This window comes from Colias philodice, chromosome 15, assembly GCF_061535455.1.
Source record: "Colias philodice isolate Cphi_HAF_F1 chromosome 15, ilColPhil1 Martin Lab GWU primary, whole genome shotgun sequence".
NCBI classification, from domain to species: domain Eukaryota; kingdom Metazoa; phylum Arthropoda; class Insecta; order Lepidoptera; family Pieridae; genus Colias; species Colias philodice.
Genome location: NC_143100.1, coordinates 12,221,553 through 12,237,829, shown reverse-complemented (window position 1 = coordinate 12,237,829; position 16,277 = coordinate 12,221,553). Strand labels below are relative to the sequence as shown.

At 32.1% G+C, this 16,277-nt stretch overlaps 1 protein-coding gene across 1 annotated transcript in view; it reads right to left on the bottom strand.

Moving 5' to 3' along the window:
* LOC149482557 (protein O-mannosyl-transferase TMTC1-like) overlaps window positions 1–16,277 on the bottom strand; it is a 137,331-nt gene extending 121,054 nt beyond the window's left edge. Inside the window, exon 1 of the mRNA XM_089704327.1 lies at window positions 16,193–16,277. The gene's annotated coding sequence lies outside the window, so the exon portion shown is untranslated. The remainder of the gene's footprint in view (window positions 1–16,192) is intronic.

Sequence of the window (16,277 nt, the reverse complement as noted above, 5' to 3'; positions counted from 1 at the left end):
ATTAAATTTCTAAATATACAATAGGTACGTAAAGCCAGAGAAAGCTTCAAAATATACCTTTACCTCACAATATAGAAGGGAAGGTAACAAAGCCGAGGGCGCAGCGTCCTTCACTATTATAACTTATCAAGTGCTACTGTCTGAGGCATTCATAATATAAAGCGATATGTGGACAAAGCCTTTGTCACTTTATGATCCAATATTATGGGAAATTTATTTTGAAAATTACTATTTTAAATGAAAGTGTAGGTACTAGATAGATTGGACGGCTTCTTGATACATTGTTGTAGAAGGTCTTAGGTAAAAAATAAATTCATTTAACAAATAATGAACGCGAAGAAAAAATTATCATTAAAATATTATGTAGATGTGAAGTGTATAGGTAGGTACATAACTGCATAGAGCATGGAACTTCTCTCTCTTCTCTTAACTTAATTAACTTAATCAAGGTATCTAAACTGTACTTTTAAGATGTGAAAAAGGATTGAAAAATTGGCCAAGTTGTTAATAACAGTATGTATTTTAAAATATTCCTTCAGCTTAACACGATACATACCGGTCAAATGTGGCTACTTGACCACATTTTTTTACTTTTTCTTAGCTAACTTATTTATATTAAACTTTTATTAACATTTTATGATTTGTTCATGTCATGAATGATTTCATCATTCACTTTTACTAGGTATTTCTTTAAAATATATTGAATCTGACATTATTTACAAATAAACGTAATACGGGTCAAGTTGACACTGATGTGGTATCTTGACCTTGCACATCAGTTTTCATAGGTAGATGCTTAACATTCTTGTTTTAGGCTAAATTGCAATTACTTTTTAATTCTTCGACTTTTTAAATATTGCAGCCCGAAGCTTTACAATAAACTGTTAGGCTCTGGCTACCTGGTCAAGTTGCCACGGGATTTGTAATGATTTCATACAAAGCATTACATGTCGGATAGGGTTGTCACAAACAAGACACAAATTTTAATGAACTATTTATTTATTAAACTAAGTTTAATACATATGTATATGTATATTACTTAATACTTATAGGTATTTATTAATAGGTAAGGAAACATTTATTTTTCATTAGAAATATGCTAAATCGTTGTCATCAAAGAGAGTATAAGTATCTGGATTGTCCGAAATTTGCAGCAAATTTATTGATTTTACTATGCAAAACTCGAAACAGATAAAAAAAGGAAAAAATGCAGTCACGTTATTTTTTGTGTCAACCCTAGGCGTAGGTCAAGTTGCCACGCAGCGGTCAATGGCAACTTGACCTAACCTGAGGCATCAATGCCCAAGCAAATATTTCGACAGATGAGCCTAAAGTTGGATAGTTCCCACTGTAAAATCAATCTCTAGGGTTTATTACACAACATATCAAAACTGTACTCACCTGAGATGTGCAGTTTAAGCTCTACAAACATAATAATACTGACACCGGCAAAAGATCCTTAGTCACAGTCACACTTCGATACGTTATATTGCGAGAACCAACAGCGTTACCGCTTTAAAATTAAAATATGTTGCCAATTAATATTTTAAAAACCTACCAACATCGATACGTTAGGTCAATTTGCTTTCAATTCTACAAAATTTGATATTTTGTTGTTAAACGGAAGGTGTGGTCAAGTTGCCAAGTAAAGGTCAAGTAGCCACATTTGACGGTACGTTTTTATTACAATCTTCTATTACACTAACTTCTCTATTTCATGTAACATCACTTATCATACGATTATATTCACAACAAGGCCAGCACAAAAACAATCCCGAACTTTATAAAATACGTAAAGACGTAAATATTTCAGCGTAACTCATTAAACAAGCGAACTTGGAAGTTTTATCAAAGGAATAAACCATGAACGGGGATTTCCCTTATACTTGATGTTAAACGGCCATAAACCAGTGCCTGGGTTGCTATAAACCGTATGACATTTATATTATGACATGTGTAGTGTGTACGCTTTTATTTTGAGGGAAAACGTACCATTTGAATAATCGGTACTTATTTTGTGGGACTTAATATAGGTACTTATGTTGTTTTGAAGATAATTAAATTAATACTATACTTAATGATTGCTTTGTAAGTTTTTTTTTATATAGGCAAATTGTAATGTAAGATTACATTAGAAAAATCAAACGCAGCTGTTTATAAGGTCAAAAAAAGAAATGGTTTTTTGTTTTTCAAGTTTTACTGGTAGGTAACATTTCAGCTCATAGTAATTGATTTTCAAACATGTTTTGAGCATTAGCTGCTTCCTTTTATTAATGACTAGCCGTTTGTCGCTTCGCCCGGATCCGAGATAAAAACAATAAATAGAACCTGTGTAACTGCGTAAAAGCTTAACATTGTGATGAACAAAAATAAACAAAAAATAATCGATTTTTCCTTTTTATAATGTAAATTTAGAAGCAGGTAATAAAGAGAAATATATTCTATCGAAAACATAGGTATTATAAATGTGTAAAGAAATTAAAGGTATCAATTAATTATAGTAATAGGTAGGCATTTCACATTCGCTTTATTTATCGAGTTTAGTTTTAATCAGGGAATCAGCCTCTATGCTAGAGCTAGTGTATCTGTGGCAAAGTGAAACTTTTAGGCGCGTTGAGAGTAAAATTTTAAGGTCGCGTTATGGCAATACCATCACGTCATGGAGTGGGCGACGGTTGATCTTTGAATCTTACCAAAGAAGTTTCACATCTGAGACGTGTGCTCGACAGTTACGCCCTTTTTTATATCTTACTGAAATTTAACCAAGAAGCTCTCATTTAAACGCTCATGTTTCATCCACTGTATCAACCCGTCGAAAAAAAGTACCAAAAATCCATTATAAGCACAATTACGTAGCAAACAAACTGTGACGTCAGCAAATTCATGGCTCCACGTTTATTACCGCCCGCATTCCCTCACAGAAATATGTCTTGCAATCCCGTGTTTGCTTGAAGAATTTAATTATGTTGCTGTGCGGTTCCCTGTATTGAAATATTGTATGGAATAAGTCACGTTTTTGGTAAAGAACGATATATGAGAGCGTTCGGAAACTAGGCAAAACTTAAACTAAGTGATGTACTAAACTTTAGCTGGAAGTACTTGGTCAAACTTAGAATGTATAGATTCTACAATGGGTTTGGACGTGATTTAATTATCTGGTACAATGCTAGGTTGAATAGATTGTGTTTTGAATGCATTATATGATAAAACCGGATTTCATATTTTTAAGTGTTAGAATTTTACAGGGCTCTCTCTATCTAAGAAAAAATATCACGTGCTTTGAATTTTTTTCAATTGGTTCCAATGTTTTAATTTTAGTAACTAGTTAGGTGTTTGTTTCTTATATTTGTTAGCTTTATAACTACAATTTCAATAAATATTTAATTCAAATAGGTTACGTCTCTATTAATAGGAATATGTAAAAAAGTTTAATTTAATTACAATCATTCACACTCACGTATGCACTTACGCACGCACATAACCAACACAAACGCTTGCACTCCACACACACACACACAACCTTAGCACATATAAATGAAAGAGCATCAAATCCATTTCCCCTTGTCAATAACAAAGCACAGTTGAAGTGAACAACAAACCGAATCGCACTACCAAGTTAGCGGGTAATTGGTTCTGAGATGATATTCATGTTTCTGTTTACAGGCTATTAAGGTTAGGACTTGACTTGTTGCTTGAGAGTTCTGTAGTTTGGAAAATTCGGCGGCCATCTTGTTGTGCATAATATTAATAAAATGGTCGGCAAATTTTCTATTATAAGCCATTTACATCTATACTTATTCGGAGAAATAAAACTCAATCAGCCTAAATTCGTAGTTACTAACACATCTTCAATAACATTTTTATAGCGATACTAGATTTCCGCCCGCGGCTTCGCCCGCGTTTTCAAAGGAAAACCCGCATAGTTCCCGTTCCCGTGGGATTTCCGGGATAAAACCTATCCTATGTGTTATTCTGATGTATAAGCTATATTGTGGTAAAGTTTCATTCAAATCCATTCAGTAGTTTTTACGTGAAAGAGTAACAAACATCCATACATCCATACTTACAAACTTTCGCCTTTATAATATATATATTAAGATAATATATTATTATAAAATATAAACCCAAAAATATATTTACTAGCGTTAATTGACTCAAAAACATACTATAATGTGTATATTTGCTTAATAACGCATGTGTAAGCCGCGGGTGTTTTCTCCGGGGCAGGTAGCTTAGCATTTTGTTACATAAAGAAGTCTGACGCTGTAATTAACTTCCACCTCTAGTAACCAATATAAATAGCACTACCTTTATAAATAGTATAAGGTAATCCACACGAAACCGCTTTACATTTTCACATATTTTAAACTGTTAAAGTTTCTAATTTAGCAATAAAAGAAACCATAATATACACGACTAGCTTTGCCTCGCAGTTATACCCGCATTGCTCCGCTCCTGTTAGTCTTAGTGTGATGATATTATATAGCCTATAGCCTTCCTCGAAAAATGGGGTATCTAACACTGAAATAATTTTTCAAATCGGACCATAGTTCCTGAGATTAGCGCGTTCATACAAACTCTTCAGCTTTATAATATTAGTATAGATTTGTTTATACTTTCAACGCTCAATCATATAAGGGTATAATATCTTCAAGTAGATAAATTCTTAATTTGCGTATAATACACTAATTATAAAGAAATACATGAGCATTTTAACAAGAACACAATACGCTAAGAGTAAAACAATGTTTATATAAATAATTAAGAGGAATGTACACAGGCTTGTTATAATGTTAATGCCAAACTTGAACGAAAATTTGTTTATACACTTGTAATTAAGAGAAATGAGTCTGTTTAGGACTCTAATTGATAAATATTATCTTTCCCGCTTATTTATTGGGTTAATTGGACTTTTACTTTTTGCACTATACCCATAGCGTACATTTTGCATTTGCTGCTTTTGTTTACTGGACAATGGACATCACAAAAATTATGTCAATAATATCATTCGATCGTAATATATATAGATCGTAATATCTGCATTATATTATCTTCATAAGATATGAAAATTATGAATTTAAAGTTTTACACTTCGAGTATTTAAACAAAAACTTATTTTTAATAATAATTTATTGGTAATCCAGTTTCTTTAACATCATCACCAACATTTTGTATTATTATTGTTTGTGTATATAGTCCCAACGGTAGAAAAACACGTCTTATGTTTTGTATGCAATAAAGATTACAAATAAATAAAAACACCAAACTTTCTAAACATCTAATATTTCTAATATATATTATAAAGGCGAAAGTTTGTAAGGATGTATGGATGTATGGATGTTTGTTACTCTTTCACGTAAAAACTACTGAACCGATTACAATGTTTAGCACACATATAGAGGGTAACTTGGATTAACACATAGGATAGTTTTTATCCCGGAAATCCCACGGGAACGGGAACTATGCGGGTTTTCCTTTGCAAATGCGAGCGAAGTCGCGGGCGGAAATCTAGTTTGAAATATTTCTCTGAAACGGGGTTCCTAAATCTTTGATCATGGAATCCTATTACTCGTAGGGTCTCTATGAATAAAATATGGTCTCTCGAGTGCTCATGTTAAGCTTTCCTTGTGTTTGTTGATTCAAATAGTAGTATTTTAAAACAATGACAAAAATATTTGCTGTAACAAAACAAGTTAGATATGTGTATGTATATCTGTAACATCCAAACGAATGAATTGATTTAGCTGCGGTTGTTTAATTGGATACTCTTACAAGGTAGATTTATTTGCCGGATATATTTTGAAATAAAAAATATATGAAAAATAAATATATGAATTTAAAATATGTATTGAGCTTTTATTAGAAAAAACTTCTATCTGTGTTAATTTTCTTTCAATTAACAGAATTTGATACTTCAAATAAAGGATTAATTATATTACTTTATAATATTTTCTGTCACATTGACCATGAAATATGTTTCAAGAAACAAATTCAAATGAACAACTCATTAAGTACCTAAAATTCAATACATTTCATTCAATTTAATCGCAAATCACAACAGCGTTAAAATAAAAATCCATTGTACAATATTTAACTCCATATTTATCCATATATTAATAAACGCCTTTATTAATTTTAATGCATTTTCACTAAATTTCACTCTACACTTCATTTGCTTTCATAATCATAATATTTTTATCACAAGCGCAAAACGCATTATTTCAAAAAAACGTTTTTTATAACGAAATTCCGTTTTATATTCGCATTTCATAATTATTTTATTATGGCGTATTTCAGGTTTGAGGACCATTGAAATATTTACGAGAGTTATGTTAATGCAATGCTCTTATAATTATATTATAGGTTTTTTATGCAAGAATTTAAGTGCAGGGTGTCTATGGAAGTCATCTTTTATAATAATAACCCGCGGCTTCACTTGCTGTTTCCAGGTATAAGTACTTTATCACTTCTCAAGACTCCCAAATATCTTCTCCATTACTGAAGGTTTACCATATACCGAATATAATTAAGAACAAGCAATTATTTATAATATTTCTATTAATATAATAGATATTAATGTATAAACACAACAAACCCTCCGAAATACGAGATATTTCTACACTGCTAATAAGTTTAGGTATTTTATTTAAATAATGTTGTAATTAATTGAAATAATATTGAGAATTATTTTAGTGTTGGGTAATTTATAATTCATATCAAGTAATAGAAGTCATAATAATTATGGCGTATGGTGTATTAACAAAAAAGAGACGTTAAAAATACAGTTAAAAGGAAGCAAACAGCATAATTCCGGATGAATTAATAGCCATATAAAAAATTAACAATAAATTTTATTTATGCCCGTTTCCGCGATTTCCCTGTTACATAATAAAAGCGCCTACAGAAGCGTGTGTCACTGTAAACGTTTTAATGAAACACAAACAAAATAACTCATGCGCAAATTAAACGCGTGGACTGTTCACGAAACAAATTACGCTACTGCCACTTACTGAAATGTGTGTTTATATGAAATGTCTGCTTTACGACGCCCTCTTTAATTTATTGGAGTATCTTTATATTTATTTACTGGTTATTTTATATTTTACAACAGAAAGCGTAAATTTATCGTGATAATTTTTTGATTGCTTTCTCTTATTTAAATTTATAAATGGTATTTTACTTATCTTTCGTGTATACCTAGGTCTCTTCTTAATGAGCTCTCAAATGCTGTTACTGCAGAATACTTAAATCTGTTATGAAATTTTCGTATTTTAATTAAATTGTTACGATATTAATTGATTTAATAATATTGCTACAAATTATTATAGCTGTCTTTTATACAGGGTGTCCCAAAAAGTAGTGATGAACGGAAGCTGGGAGGTAGAGGACCTAGAGAGCTATCCGAATCACCCCCATGTATGTTATGCGATTTTTCGTATTTTCGGAGTTATGACATTTTTTTCAATTTTTCATCTATCGCTGAGTACGATGAGATTTTTATTTATGGTGACGTGACTTATTGCGCTAGATGCTTGATTTTTTTTGTGTGGTAAGCTGAAAGATAGGCCAATTCAGTATGGTAACATTTACTATCGTTAGATCTTCGAATGGAATTAAAAAAGAATTAAATGCCAAGAAAGATAAAATTACCCAGTATGTTCACAACTTCAAGGGCCCATAAAAAAATAAAATCACATAAAAAAAGTTTTCCATTTGGCTTTTAAAAACTCGCTCTATCTATCAGGTAGCTACCCTAAAAATTTCATTTTATTATTCAGAAGGCTTCAATCGAAAAATTGAAATCTAAATGTGGTAAGTGCAAAAATTTTATTAACATGATGATCATTAAAACCAAATTAAAACCCATAAATAGGTGTTTAATTACCAGAAATTTTTAAAATAACCCCGCTGTTGCTCAATGCAAGTGCGACATCACCGTAAAAAGTTGTCTTTTAAATGTCTGAATGCCCTTTTATCATTTTTAATGGTTTCTTCTGCTACTATGAATTTCCGGGTTATTTCGTCCAAATTGTAGCATTCTCTCAAGTAGCCGAGGTCTTTTTAGTATCCTCATTGAAACAAATCAATGGGGTTTAGGTCGAGGGACCGTGCAGGCCAGGCTTTAAGGCAGGCGTCACCAGCGCATGCGCAGGCTGCAACGACCAATCCATCTTTCAGGGTATCTTTGCCCTTTAGCCTGGCCTCGACGGTCCCCGGACATAAACCCTATTGATTTTTTTCCGTGGGGATACTACAAAGACGAGAGACTGCCACAATTTGAACGAAATAACCTGGAAATTCATAGTAGCAGAAGAAACCATTAAAAATGATAAAAGGGCATTCAGACATTTAAAAGACAACTTTTTACGGTGATGTCGCACTTGCACTGAGCAATAGCGGGGTCATTTTAAAAATTTCTTGTAATTAAACACCTTGTTATTGGTTTTAATTTGTTTTTATTAATCATCATGTTAATTCAATTTTTGCACTTACCTCATTTAGATTTCAATTTTTCGATTGAAGCCTTCTGAATAATAAAATGAAATTTTCAGGGTAGCTACCTGATAGATAGAGCAAGTTTTTAAAAGCCAAATGGAAAACTTTTTTTATGTGATTTTATTTTTTTACGGGCCCTTGAAGTGGAGAACATACTGGGTAATTTTATCTTTCTTGGCATTTTAATTCTTTTTTTTATTCCATTCAAAGATCTAACGATAGTAAATGTTACCATACTGAATTGGCCTATCTTTCAGCTTAGCACACAAAAAAAATCAAGCACCTTCCGCAATAATTGACGTCACCATGAGTGAAAATATCACCGTACTCGGCGATAGGTGAAAAATTGAAAAAAACGTCATAACTCCGAAAATACGAAAAATCGCATAACATACATGGGGGTGATTCGGATAGCCCTTTAGGTCCTCTACCTCCCAGCTTCCGTTCATCACTACTTTTTGGGACACCCTGTATATAGATATAATTAGTACTTGGTCTCATTTTATGTTCCGTCCTCTCCGTTACTATTACATTCTGTACAATAATTTTAGAGATATACGTGAGATTTGAGATGTTTTAGTATAAAACTTTCTACATAAGGATAAAGTTCATTACAAATTGTACCTAAATGTTGTTATACAGAGCTTAATTTCCTTTTACCGTTATTTGTTTGTAAAATAACATAACTCGATAAATACGAGAGACCTTCAAGTAAATGTCCAGCAAGTAATCCCGCCGGTAACATACGCTAATCGGATCACCCCAGTTCACTCGCCCTCATTGACCTACAAAGGTCAAGATTCACAAAGACGTTTGATGATATTTACGTAAAAGTCGTCTTTTCATTATCCAACCTTTTTATACGACCATTAAATATTATTTTGAAGAAATCGCTTTGAAAATGGATAGAGATAGTATTGTAATGATGAAAATCTATAAGCTTGTGTCATACGGGACAAAAATAAATGCTATCTCGATTACATTTTTTCTGATTAAATAGTACTTTATTCCCTTTGCAAAAGCAGTTTTAGTGCTGTGTAATTTGTTACTTGAGTACAATTTAATTATTAAAAACATATTAATGACATTTTGATTGACGTAGAACTGGATTATCTTGTTGAAAATTTTTCACAGAAATCAATTTAAGTATTATTTTTACGCTCCATCCTGAAATATAAACGGCTAAAATACAAAACATAAGATAGCCGAAAACAACCATTCGAAAAACAAACGTGATTTCATATGTCTCCACTAACGGTACCGTTAAGGGCCCTCACGCACAAGACATCCCAAAAAGGTCCAACAAAGTTGCACAGATTACTCGATAACGCCACCCCAAGGCGTGCTTCGCGGACAATCACTCCTCAAACATTGTAATCGGATTGGTCCCGCATTAAACGTTTAAATGCTTAAATTATTTGAATGTTCCGGTCGTTTAGTGTTTCGCCCGTATTTCCTGTTGCAATACAACTCGTTGCGTTCAATTGATTTTTTTTAATGGTCTGTGGGTTTTGTTTTTACGAATGAAGCAAATTACAAAAACATGTATTGATAAAGAATGAAAACCAATTATAAACACGACGTGATGTCACCAAGTAACGTCAAAGAATTGAAACTTTGAAATGTTTGAAATTACATATTTTATATAATAACTAGATTTCTGCCCGCGGCTTCGCCCGCGCAGTCAAAGAAACACCCGCATACCCGTTCCCATGGGATTTCCGGGATTGCGTCATTTTCCCGGGTTAAAAAGTAGCCTATGTCCTTTCTCGGGTATCAAAATATCTCCATACCAAATTTCATGAAAATTGGTTCAGTAGTTTAGGCGTGATTGAGTAACAGACAGACAGACAGAGTTTCTTTCGCATTTATAATATTAGTATGGATTATAATATAATTTATTATACAAGGTTAACAACATAAAATCTAATTTACAATCTTAAAGTAAAACCTACATGTATCGTAATTTAATTTCAATGTTTTTAGAAGCAAAACAAGTTATTTAAGGTCCTTGTAAATAAAAAGGTTACCAATCAGAGCAAATATTTGATTTCGTTGACGTGAAACAAAATAGAGTGCTCTTGGAGTGGATTTACGATGCCGTAAATACAACATTAAATTTAGTTTCGCAAATTGTTTTAAGCTTTTAATTTTTTGTAAAACGAATTAAGGGTAGATAAAAATTACTTGTAAGGTTTCTTTTTTTGTATTTTATCTTGGCTCTACATTACTTAGTTCGTATTATTTTTGTCCTGTAACAATATTCTTTTCAATTTCTAATTTATATTTAGTTTCAAATGTATGTGAGTATTTATGTTCAGAATATGTAAGTAAAGTTAATTTAGTCCAATAGTGTAGTTATCCTTCTTTTTTAAATGATTAAACCAATTACAAAATCTCTCGTTCTTTTCTAGAACAGTAAAAGGTAATTGAAATTGATTAGGACTTACAAAAATACTTCCTAGTATCTAAGTGCTTACCACAAAGTTCAAAATAGAACTTTTAGCTCAAACTGCAACGCGTCACAAGTGCGGTAAAAGAACAGCTTTATACTGCATTCTTATTAGTTTTATTATTATCAAAGTATTTATTAAGTATTTATCCATACTAGCTGTGCTCCGCGGTTTCTTTATATATTTTTATATATAGTCTATAGCTTTCCTCGATAAATGTTTAAATTGTAATTTGCTCATTTATAATCATAGATAGGGCTTTTTACGGTAAGCCAATTTTAAGTTCTGTCCAGTAGTTTTAGAACTTTTACAACACAAACAAATAATCAAATATTCTTTATTTATAATATAAGTAGATTTTTATATCCCCGCAGCGACGAACTCAAGCGGACCTACATCATGTCATCTTCAAAATTTTATCCACGATTCTCATCCCAAAATTAAAGTACAACCTTTGGAGAACCAAAGGATAATTTTTATTCATCAAAATGTATTCAACAGTTTTGATCTAAATATTGGATAAGCCGATCCGCATTCATAGTTTCCGATGTAAATATAACTTTAATAACAACATTGAAGTATCTTCAATCTTATCTAAATCCATTCATTTATTCTTAACTAGCTTCCGCCCGCGGCTTCGCCCGCGTGGTGTTTTGATAAAAGGTAGCCTATGTTCTTTAAATTTTGTTTCGTGCTTCAAATTTCATCAAAATCGGTTGAGAGGTCGGTTGATGCGGGAAAGCGTAACAGACAGACAGACAGACAGAGTTACTTTCGCATTTATAATATTAGTAAGGACTAGCTGTGCCCGCGACTTCGTCCGCGTGGAATAGTGACTGCATAGTAGGTGACTACTTAACTTTTATTGAATAAACACGTACTACCATAAATAATTAAAAGAACTGTTAGTAAAATTTATTACTAAACAGCTAAAAAATAAAAAATAAATGCCTAGTTAATTTTCTACGTAAAATTTATTTTAAATTATGTCATATTATTTTTAGGCACCAGGAGGGAAGGGAGCAAATTTATTTTTCTTCCTTCCTTGTATGGATGTTTTTGACAATATATCATGCAGCAACTGAGCGCCGAGACAAACTTCAAAACGCAAAGGAATAGAATCCGCTATCGATACTAATTGACATAAGCGTATGATGTTTTGCTAAGGATTTGTTCACCCTACCAACGACGACGACGACCACGAACAAAATTTTCATCCAGTCGCAATTTAGCGGATTCTATTCCTTTGCGTTTTGACGTTTGTCTCAGCGCTCAGATCTTTCCTGTCTCACGCCTGTAGTAACTAAACCGTTTAGACCGTGCAATAAAAATTAAATTAAAAAAAAACCAACGCAACGAAGAAAAGTGCATAGAAAAAGGAATAAATAATTTTACAAACTTCCCGAAGATCTTTAAAAATAAATACCATTTTAAATATTTATAAAAATAAAAATGTTGTGTGGTTTTATGAAACCACGGTAAAAGTGAAACTTAGGCACAAAATTATCGTATTTGTACGATAATAATTATCGTACGGTTCCGAACACTGCTTTATACCTACTCGGCAGCCGACCGTCACGCGACATGCGCTACACAGACCAAAAAGTTTGAGACGATGTAATAAAAGTTTCACTTTAAAAAAAAAAAGTCATCGGGGCTGCCATACCATCATTATCATATCATATACAATTATATTTTTTTTATAATGGTACTTAATTTTAAAGATCGTCGGGAAGTTTGTAAAATTATTATTTATTCCTTTTCCTTCGTTGCGTTGGGTTTTTCTTTTTAATTTTTAAATTTTTAACTTCGGTTTCTTATTTTCATGTGATATTTTCAAGTGAGTTTTTGACCTCTACCTCCATATTACATTCCTACATCATATTGATATCTATAAGTTTGTTGCTCCTTGACATCTTTTAAGTTGGGCCGTAACCGTGCACAAATTGTAATGGATCACAGTGGCAAAAGAAGTGGTATCTTTAGGAAAAAAAAATTGCCAAGAGCCAGGCCTATGTGGCTTTGAGTAGAGTTCAAAATTTCCAGGGTGTGGCTATCCTCCCGCTCCCATATCCCCCTCTTCTTTCACAGACTTTCAACCCTTCTCTTTCCACACCTAGTAAATGGCAGAACCGATTTTGATGTAAACCATATTATCTAATTATACCTATATGTATTATGTACACGTCATATCCTGTCGTTTGATGCTCCATTTGGTTTATTTATCTAACCACTGTCACCCCTAAATGTAATAAACGGATGAACCGATTTCGATAAAACACGTTGCTCTTTTATATTTTGATATGCCGCTTGAGTATATTATTTGATCACATTCGATTATTGTTCATTCCCACTTTTACCGCTGTAATCTAATAAATGGATAAACTGAATTGGATAAAAATATAACTAATATTTTTTCCCACATTCCCACTTTTACCTCTATATACCTAGGTATAATAAATGGATGAACCGATTTTGATACACTTTATCTAAGAACCAGCGTCGGAAAATATGCTGCCTAACACGCATCTAATTCGAATTACCTGTTAGCGAGCTACAGTGGCACAAACAGACACACATAGCGGTCAAACACTTATCACCCATCTTTTTGCGTCGGGGGTTAAAAATATAATACGACATAATTTAAAGGACATTTTATGTATAAAATTTACCTAGAAGTAAGCATAATTCTAATTTGACCCCTTCCCCCCCTACTACCTCAGCTTACCCCCCCACCCTTGGGGACTTTCAATATGATCACCTGGACATTTATAAGGAAAAACTGTAGCGTATAACAGATAACTTACGTTTTATCGTACACTGTATAGTGTACAATAGAATGCCTTAGCAAATGTTCGCCGAGAATATTTAAATGGTCATAACTTTTTTATTTACGAACCGATTAACATGAAATAAACACTAAATGTTAAATGAAGATTACCACAATATATTAATAAATAATAATAAATCGCATCTAAATCGGATAAGCCGTTTCTGAGATTAGCGTGCACAAACATACAGACAAACAGACAAAAAAATTTATAACTACAGTTTTGGGTTTGGGATCGATTTAATAATAACCCCTGCTATTTTTTTTACATATGTATTTTTATTGTACAGACATCACTTTTCTAGAATTTTATTATATGTATTGATTGACCACGCGCAAGGTTACTAATTTCCACTACATCCTCACGCAAATCGTCAATTTTTATGAATATTGAATCTGTAAATAAAAAAAAATCAAAAGATAAGTACCTAATTTTATTAAAAAGCTACTAACAAATAAAGTTTTATCAAGAACTAAAGTGACCTTCTTTGGGCGTATAATATAGTCTTGTAAAAGTTATACATAAAAATAAAATTTCATCATTTTCTTATTTTGTCATAACTTTAACTAATTAAAAACATGAGTCTAACTATATAAAAGCTACAACTTACCTTTTGTGGGAACGCAAGAAGGCGAAAATTAAAAAAAAGCCGAAGATTTTTAAAAATGTAACCAATGAACACAATCACTGTTATCTACTATTACCCAAAGAGAATACAAATACTGCGTCTATTACCTATATAACTGTAATGGTGTCTTGTTTGACATCAAATAATAAACATCTACCCTCACTTATAAAAATTTAGTATATTCACATGAAATATAAGCGCACCTGAAATGGACTCTGGGAAGATATGAATTATTTATTTAACTTTAAAAAAAAAACAACCTCACCAACATCATAATTCATAATATTTAAATTATGAATTTCCAAGGAGCGTTAATATTATGTAAATTGATTTAATTTTAATGAAATCTCATAGATGGCGCTGTTTTAAATTTGTCTTTATACTACTAAGATTCATTATACTGTTTCTCTGCCAAAATTACTTAAATGATGTAGTTTTTATAGTGTAAAGGTAGACAATAGCATGGCTTACTCAAAAACAACATTTAAACATGAGTCTTTATATTGTACGCTGTCGTAGTACAGAGAATACGTAAGAAGAATAAAGGTTCACAGCTCCTCCCCCGCAGGTGATAGCATGATAATATGTATATAACAGCCTGACCCGACCTGTTAGTAATATTCATGCAAAATTTGAAGTAAATCCGTGCAGTACTTTCTGAGATTAGCCTGGACAAACATACAGACAAACAGACAAACAGACAAACCGACAAACAGACAAACAGACAAAAATTCTAAAAACTATGTTTTTGGCTTCTGTATCGATTATAGATCATGGATTATGTATTCTTTTAAAAAAATATTCAATGTACAGTTTTGACTTTCCTACGATTTTATTATATGTATAGATAATATTATAATTTCGAATGTTTGTTTGTCTTACTTTCATGTCACAACGGTAGCTCCGTTTATTACGTCAATTTATGATAAGATGGGAGTAGACTTAGAGCATCATTATTATATCATTATATACAGAGGCTCCCCGGGGTGGAATATCTCAGTGCTTAAGGAGTTTCTTTTAGATACGCGGGCGATGCCGCGGACCCTAAGCTAGTTTTTCTTTAGTTATAAAATAATAGCAGTATTAAAGTCAAAGCCTAAAATTTGTAGAGTTCTTATGCAAGACAATCGACATTTGTCAACCAATATTAAACATATTACCGATTCACTACAGCTTCCTAATCACATATCGATCTGCTTAGTTATAAATTTAGCTCAATTTCCGGCAACAATCAGCTCCAAACACAAACCCCACTTGGGGATAGATAGACACATGTTAGCTTGACGGAGAATTGATGGCAGGGCGTTTAGTATTTATCCTTTGATTGTTTTCTTTTTGTTTTTTAATTGGTAATTGTTTGAGGTGTTAGAATGTGATATATTTGTTAATAAAATTATCAATTTAGTGTTTAGAGAACGTTGTAAAAAATAAAGTATGTCTTAAAAAATATTGGTGTAATATTTTAAGGTACTCTTGGTAGAGTTGAGATTAAAAAATCCCAAATTTCTAAGAATAAAAGAATAGTTATCAATAGTTAGTTCAATAAAAGAAGTATTATTTAAATCAGTAATTTCAGAAATTTAACAAATAATAATGCAAAATGGTATTTTAAAATTAATCCAATTTAATTGCTCTAGAATAATATAAATAAGCCTTCGCAAAATACTTTCGTTTATTTTCAACTTAGAAACTCTTATTTAATATTTATGAACCAAAACAACTATGTAAAAAATAATACCCATTAAAATAATCAGGTACACTAACTAAAAAGCTACAAAACTCACCTTGCCGCTAGACAACACGAGTCACAAAAATACGCACACGTTTTCCGAACGCCGCGAGACGGGGCGACAAAAGCGCCCTCTCCCC